This window comes from Arachis ipaensis, chromosome B9 (assembly GCF_059453495.1).
Source record: "Arachis ipaensis isolate K30076 ecotype BB chromosome B9, ASM5945349v1, whole genome shotgun sequence".
Classification (NCBI taxonomy): Eukaryota; Viridiplantae; Streptophyta; class Magnoliopsida; order Fabales; family Fabaceae; genus Arachis; species Arachis ipaensis.
Window position 1 is genome coordinate 66,048,412 of NC_142444.1, and position 6,142 is coordinate 66,054,553.

General features: G+C 39.8%; 1 non-coding gene and 1 pseudogene across 1 annotated transcript; one reads left to right on the forward strand and one right to left on the reverse strand.

Moving 5' to 3' along the window:
• Positions 1-1,116: 1,116 nt before the first annotated feature.
• LOC148544915 (small nucleolar RNA R71) lies at positions 1,117-1,220 on the reverse strand. Its single transcript, XR_015901425.1, has one exon. It is a non-coding gene; the product is annotated as a small nucleolar RNA R71 (small nucleolar RNA).
• A 763-nt stretch (positions 1,221-1,983) lies between these two features.
• LOC148544916 (uncharacterized) lies at positions 1,984-2,856 on the forward strand (annotated as a pseudogene).
• The last annotated feature ends 3,286 nt before the right edge of the window (positions 2,857-6,142 follow it).

Below are 6,142 nucleotides of genomic sequence, written 5' to 3' on the forward strand. Positions count from 1 at the left end.
TTGTTAGTCAAGTAATCAACTTTAATTTTCAAAATCAATTCTTCTTAAATTGTTTTTCAATCATATCTTTTTAATTATATCCGCTCAACCACATCTTTTTCAAAATATTTTTCAATCATATCTTTTTAATTACTGATTTCAAAATATCTTCTAACCTCTCATCTTTTCAAAATTGATTTTCAAATCTTTTCAAATTAATTACTTGACTTTTTGTTTGATTTTAAAAGTTTTCTATTTCAATCATATCTTTTTCAAACTCACCTAACCACTTTCTTACTTTTGATTTTCGAAAAACCATCAACCACTTTTTCAAAATTCTTTTTAATTATTTTAAAAATTTTAGTTTTATTTAAAAATTTGTTTTCAAAAATTCTTCTCCCTCCTCACCTTTTTCTATTTAAGGACTAACACTCCCCCTTTGTTAGTAATTCGGACTCACTCCCTCTCTATAAGTTCGAATTCTCCTCTCTACTTCATCCTTTTATTCTTCTTTTCCTCGGACACCTCAATGAATCTCTATACTGTGACAAAGAGGATTCCATACTTTCTTGTTCTCTTTTCTTTCATATGAGCAGGAACAAGGACAAAGGCATTCTTGTTGAAGCTGATCCTGAACCTGAAAGGACCTTGAAGAGAAAGCTAAGAGAAGCTAAAGCACAACTCTCTGGAGAGGACCTAACAGAAATTTTCGAAAAGGAAGCAGACAAAACAAACATGGCCGAACCCAACAATAATGGTGGAGATGCAAGGAAGATGCTTGGTGACTTTATTACACCCTCTTCTAACTTCTGTAGAAGGAGCATCTCAATTCCTGCAATTGGAGTAAACAACTTTGAGCTTAAGCCTCAATTAGTTTCTCTAATGCAGCAGAATTGCAAGTATCATGGACTTCTATTGGAAGATCCTCATCAGTTTCAAGCTGAATTCTTGCAAATCTGTGACACTGTCAAGACCAATGGGGTTGACACTGAGGTTTACAGACTTATACTTTTCCCTTTTGCAGTAAGAGACAGAGCTAGGACATGGTTGGACTCACAACCTAAAGAGAGCCTGAACTCTTGGGAAAAGCTGGTCAATGCCTTCTTGGCAAAGTTCTTTCCACCTCAAAAATTGAGTAAGCTTAGAGTGGAAGTCCAAACCTTCAGACAGAAGGAAGGCGAATCCCTCTATGAAGCTTGGGAAAGATACAAGCAATTGATTAGAAGGTGTCCTTCTGGCATGCTTTCAGAATGGAGCATCATATGCATATTCTATGATGGTCTGTCTGAACTGTCCAAGATGTCATTGGACAACTCTATTGGTGGATCTCTTCATCTGAAGAAGACGCCTGAAGAAGCTCAGGAACTCATTGAAATGGTTGCAAATAACCAATTCATGTACACTTCTGAAAGGAATCCTATGAGTAATGGGACACCTCAGAAGAAAGGAGTTCTTGAGATTGATACTCTGAATGGCATATTGGCTCAGAACAAAATATTGACTCAGCAAGTCAATATGATTTCTCAGAGTCTGTCTGAAATGCAAGCTGCATCAGGCAGTACTAAGGAGGCTTCCTCTGAAGAAGAAGCTTATGATCCTGAGAATCCTGCAATGGCAGAGGTGAATTACATGGGAGAATCCTATGAAAACACCTATAATCCTTCATGGAGAAATCATCCAAATCTCTCATAAAAGGACCAACCGAAGCCTCAACAAGGCTTCAACAACAATAATGGTGGAAGAAATAGGTTTAGCAATAGCGAGCCTTTTCCATCATCTTCTCAGCAACAGACAGAGAGTTCTAAGCAGAATCTCTCTAGCTTAGCAGCCATAGTCTCTGATCTATCTAAAACCACACTAAGTTTCATGACTGAAACAAGGTCCTCCATTAGAAATTTGGAGGCACAGGTGGGTCAGCTGAGTAAGAAAGTTACTGAATTCTCTCCCAGTACTTTCCCAAGCAATACAGAAGAAAATCCAAAAAGAGAGTGCAAGGCCATAAACATGTCCCACACGGCCGAACCTGTAGAGGAGGGAGAGGCAGTGATTTCCACTGAGGAAGACCTCAATGGACGTCCACTGGCCTCCAAGGAGTTCCCTAATGAGGAACCAAAGGAATCTGAGGCTCATATAGAGACCATAGAGATTCTACTAAACTTACTTCTGCCATTTATGAGCTCTGATGAGTATTCTTCCTCTGAAGAGGATGAAGATATTGCTGAAGAGCAAGTTGCTAAGTATCTTGGAGTAATCATGAAGCTGAATGCCAAGTTATTTGGTAATGAGACTTAGGAGGATGAACCTCCATTGCTCATCAATGAACTAAATACCTTGGTAAGGCAAAAATTACCACAGAAGAAACCGGACCCCAGAAAATTCTTAATACCTTGTACCATAGGCACCATGACCTTTGAGAAGACTCTGTGTGACCTAGGGTCAAGTATAAACCTCATGCCCCTCTCTGTAATGGAGAAACTATGGATCCTTGAGGTGCAAGCTGCAAAAATCTCACTAGAGATGGCAGACAATTCAAGGAAACAGGCTTATGGACTTATAGAGGATGTCTTGGTAAAGGTTGAAGGCCTTTACATCCCTGCTGACTTCATAATTCTGGACACTGGGAAGACTATGGATGAATCTATCATCCTGGGCAGACCCTTCTTAGCCACAGCAAAAGCTGTGATTGATGTTGACAAAGGAGAGTTGGTCCTTCAAGTGAATGAGGACTACCTTGTGTTCAAGGCTCAAGGATATCCCTCTGTAACCATGGAGAGGAAGCATGAAAAGCTTCTCTCAAAGCAGAGTTAAATAGAGCCCTCACATTCAAACTCTAAGTTTGGTGTTGGGAGGCCATCATTATGCTCTGAGTATCTGTGAGGCTCCATGAGAGCCCACTGTCAAGCTATTAACATTAAAGAAGTGCTTATTGGGAGGCAACCCAATTTTATTCAATTATATCTATTTATTTTCCATTGTTATTTTATATTTTCTTTAGGTTGATGATCATGTGAAGTCACAAAAACAACTGAAAAAGCAAAAACAGAATGAAAAACAGCATTAAAAATAGCACACTTTGAAGGAGGAGCTTACTGGCATTTAAACGCCAGTAGGGGTAGCAGAATGGGCGTTAAACGCCCAGTCTGGCACTATTCTGGACGTTTAACGCCAGAAAAGGGCACCAGATTGGCGTTTAACGCCAGAAAAGGGCAACAAGCTGGCATTTAACGCCAGAAAGGGAAGAAAAGCTGGTATTAAACGCCAGAAATGGGCAGCAACCTGGCGTTTAATGCCAGGATTGGCACTCCAAGGGGCGTTTACACGCTAACATGGTGCAGGGATGAGAAATCCTTGACACCTCAGGATCTGTGGATCCCACAGGATCCCCACCTACCTCAACTCTCTCCCTCTCTTCTTCACACCTTTCCATAACACCCTTTTCCAAATACCCCTCACCAATCACCTCCATTTCTCTTCCCCATCACATCTTCACCAATCACCTCTACCCACTCTTCCCCAAAAACCCCACCAACCTCACAATTCAAATTCAAATACTTTCCCTCCCAAACCCAACCCCTAATACATGAAAACCCCCTCTCTCTCACCCTATAAATACGCCCTTCACCACCTTCATTTTCACACATCATACACACTTCTCTCCAACTTGGCCGAACCTACACCAACCCTCCATCTCTTCCATTTTCTTCTTCTTCTACTCACTTCTTTCTTCTTTTGCTCGAGGACGAGCAAACCTTTTAAGTTTGGTGTGGTAAAAGCGTCGCTTTTTGATTTTCCATAACCATTCATGGCACCTAAGGCTAGAGAAACCTTTAGAAAGAGGAAAGGGAAGGCAAAAGCTTCCACCTCTAAGTCATCGGAGATGGAGAGATTCATCTCAAAGGTGCATCAAGACCACTTCTATGAAGTTGTGGCAAAGAAAAAGGTGATCCCTGAGGTTCCCTTTAAGCTCAAAAAGAGTGAATGTCTGGAGATCCGACATGAGATTCGAAGAAGAGGTTGGGAAATTCTCACCAACCCCATTATACAAGTCAGGATCTTAATGGTTCAAGAGTTCTATGCTAATGCATGGATCACCAAAAACCATGATCAAAGTGTGAACCCAGACCCAAAGAATTGCCTTACAATGGTCCAGGGAAAATACTTAGATTTCAGTCTGGAAAATGTAAGATTGGCATTCAACCTGCCAATGATGCAAGGAGATGTACACCCCTACACTAGAAGGGTCAACTTTGATCAAAGGTTAGACCAAGTCCTTATAGACATTTATGTGGAAGGTGCTCAATGGAAGAGAGATTCAAGAGGGAAGCTGGTTCAACTAAGAAGGCTTGACCACAAGCCAGTGGCTAGGGGATGGTTGGAGTTCATCCAACGCTCAATCATTCCCAGTAGCAACCGGTCTGAAGTTACTATAGACCGGGCTATCATGATCCATAGCATCATGAATGGAGAGGAAGTAGAAGTTCATGAGGTTATATCCCTAGAACTCTACAAGGTGGCAGATAAGTCCTCTACTTTGGCAAGGCTAGCCTTCCCTCATCTAATTTGTCACCTCTGCAATTCAGCTAGAATTGACATAGAGGAAGACATCCTCATTGAAGAAGACAAGCCCATCACTAAGAAAAGGATGGAGCAAGCAAGAGAGCCCACTCATGGACCTCAACAAGAGCATGAGGAAATTCCTCATCATGAAATCCCTGAGATGCCTCAAGGGATGCACTTCCCTCCACAAAATTATTGGGAGCAAATTAACACCTCCCTAGGAGAATTAAGTTCCAACATGGGACAACTTAGGGTGGAACACCAAGAGCATTCCATCCTCCTTCATGAAATCAGAAAAGACCAAAGAGCCATGAGGGAGGAGCAACAAAGACAAGGAAGAGACATTGAGGAGCTCAAGCATTCCATTAGATCTTCAAGAGGAAGAACCAACCGCCATCACTAAGGTGGACCCGTTCTTTAAATTCCTTGCTCTTATTTTTCTATTTTTTGTTCCCTATGCTTTATGTTCTATCTATGTTTGTGTCTTTACTACATGATCATTAGTGTCTTAGTGTCTTTGCCTTAAAGCTATGAGTGTCCTATGAATCCATCACCTTTCTTAAATGAAAAATGTTTTTAATTGCAAAAGAACAAGAAGTACATGAATTTTGAATTTTAAAGTAGTTTAATTATTTTGATGTGGTGGCAATACTTTTTGTTTTCTGAATGAATGCTTGAATAGTGCATATTTTTGAATTTTTTGTTTATGAATGTTAAAATTGTTGGCTCTTGAAAGAATGATGAAAAAGGAGAAATGTTATTTGATAATCTGAAAAATCATATAATTGATTCTTGAAGCAAGAAAAAGTAGTGAAAAGCTTGCGAAAAAAAATGGCGAAAAAAAATAAAAGAAGAAGCAAGCAGAAAAAGCCAATAGCCCTTTAAGCATCCAAGGATCCAAGGCTTTGAGCATCAGTGGATAGGAGGGCCCACAGGAATAAAATCCTGGCCTAAGCGGCTAAACCAAGCTGTCCCTAACCATGTGCTTGTGGCGTGAAGGTGTCAAGTGAATACTTGAGACTGAGCGGTTAAAGTCGTGGTCCAAAGCAAAAAGAGTGTACTTAAGAGCTCTGAACACCTCTAACTTGGGACTCTAGCAAAGTTGAGTTACAATCTGAAAAGGTTCACCCAGTTATGTGTCTGTGGCATTTATGTATCCGGTGGTAATACTGGAAAACAAAATGCTTAGGGTCACGGCCAAGACTCATAAAGTAACTGTGTTCAAGAATCAACATACTGAACCAGGAGAATCAATAACACTATCTGAATTCTGAGTTCCTATAGATGCCAATCATTCTGAACTTCAAAAGATAAAGTGAGATGCCAAAACTCTTCAGAAGCAAAAAGCTAATAGCCCCACTCATCTAATTAAGATTGATCTTCATAGATGTTTTCGGAATTTATTGTACATTCTCTTCTTTTTATCCTACTTTGTTTTTAGTTGCTTGGGGACAAACAACAATTTAAGTTTGGTGTTGTGATGAGCTAATAATTTATATGCTTTTTGGCATTGTTTTTAGGTAGTTTTTAGTATGTTTTAATTACTTTTTATTATATTTTTATTAGCTTTTAAATAAAAATCACATTTCTGCACTTTACTATGAGT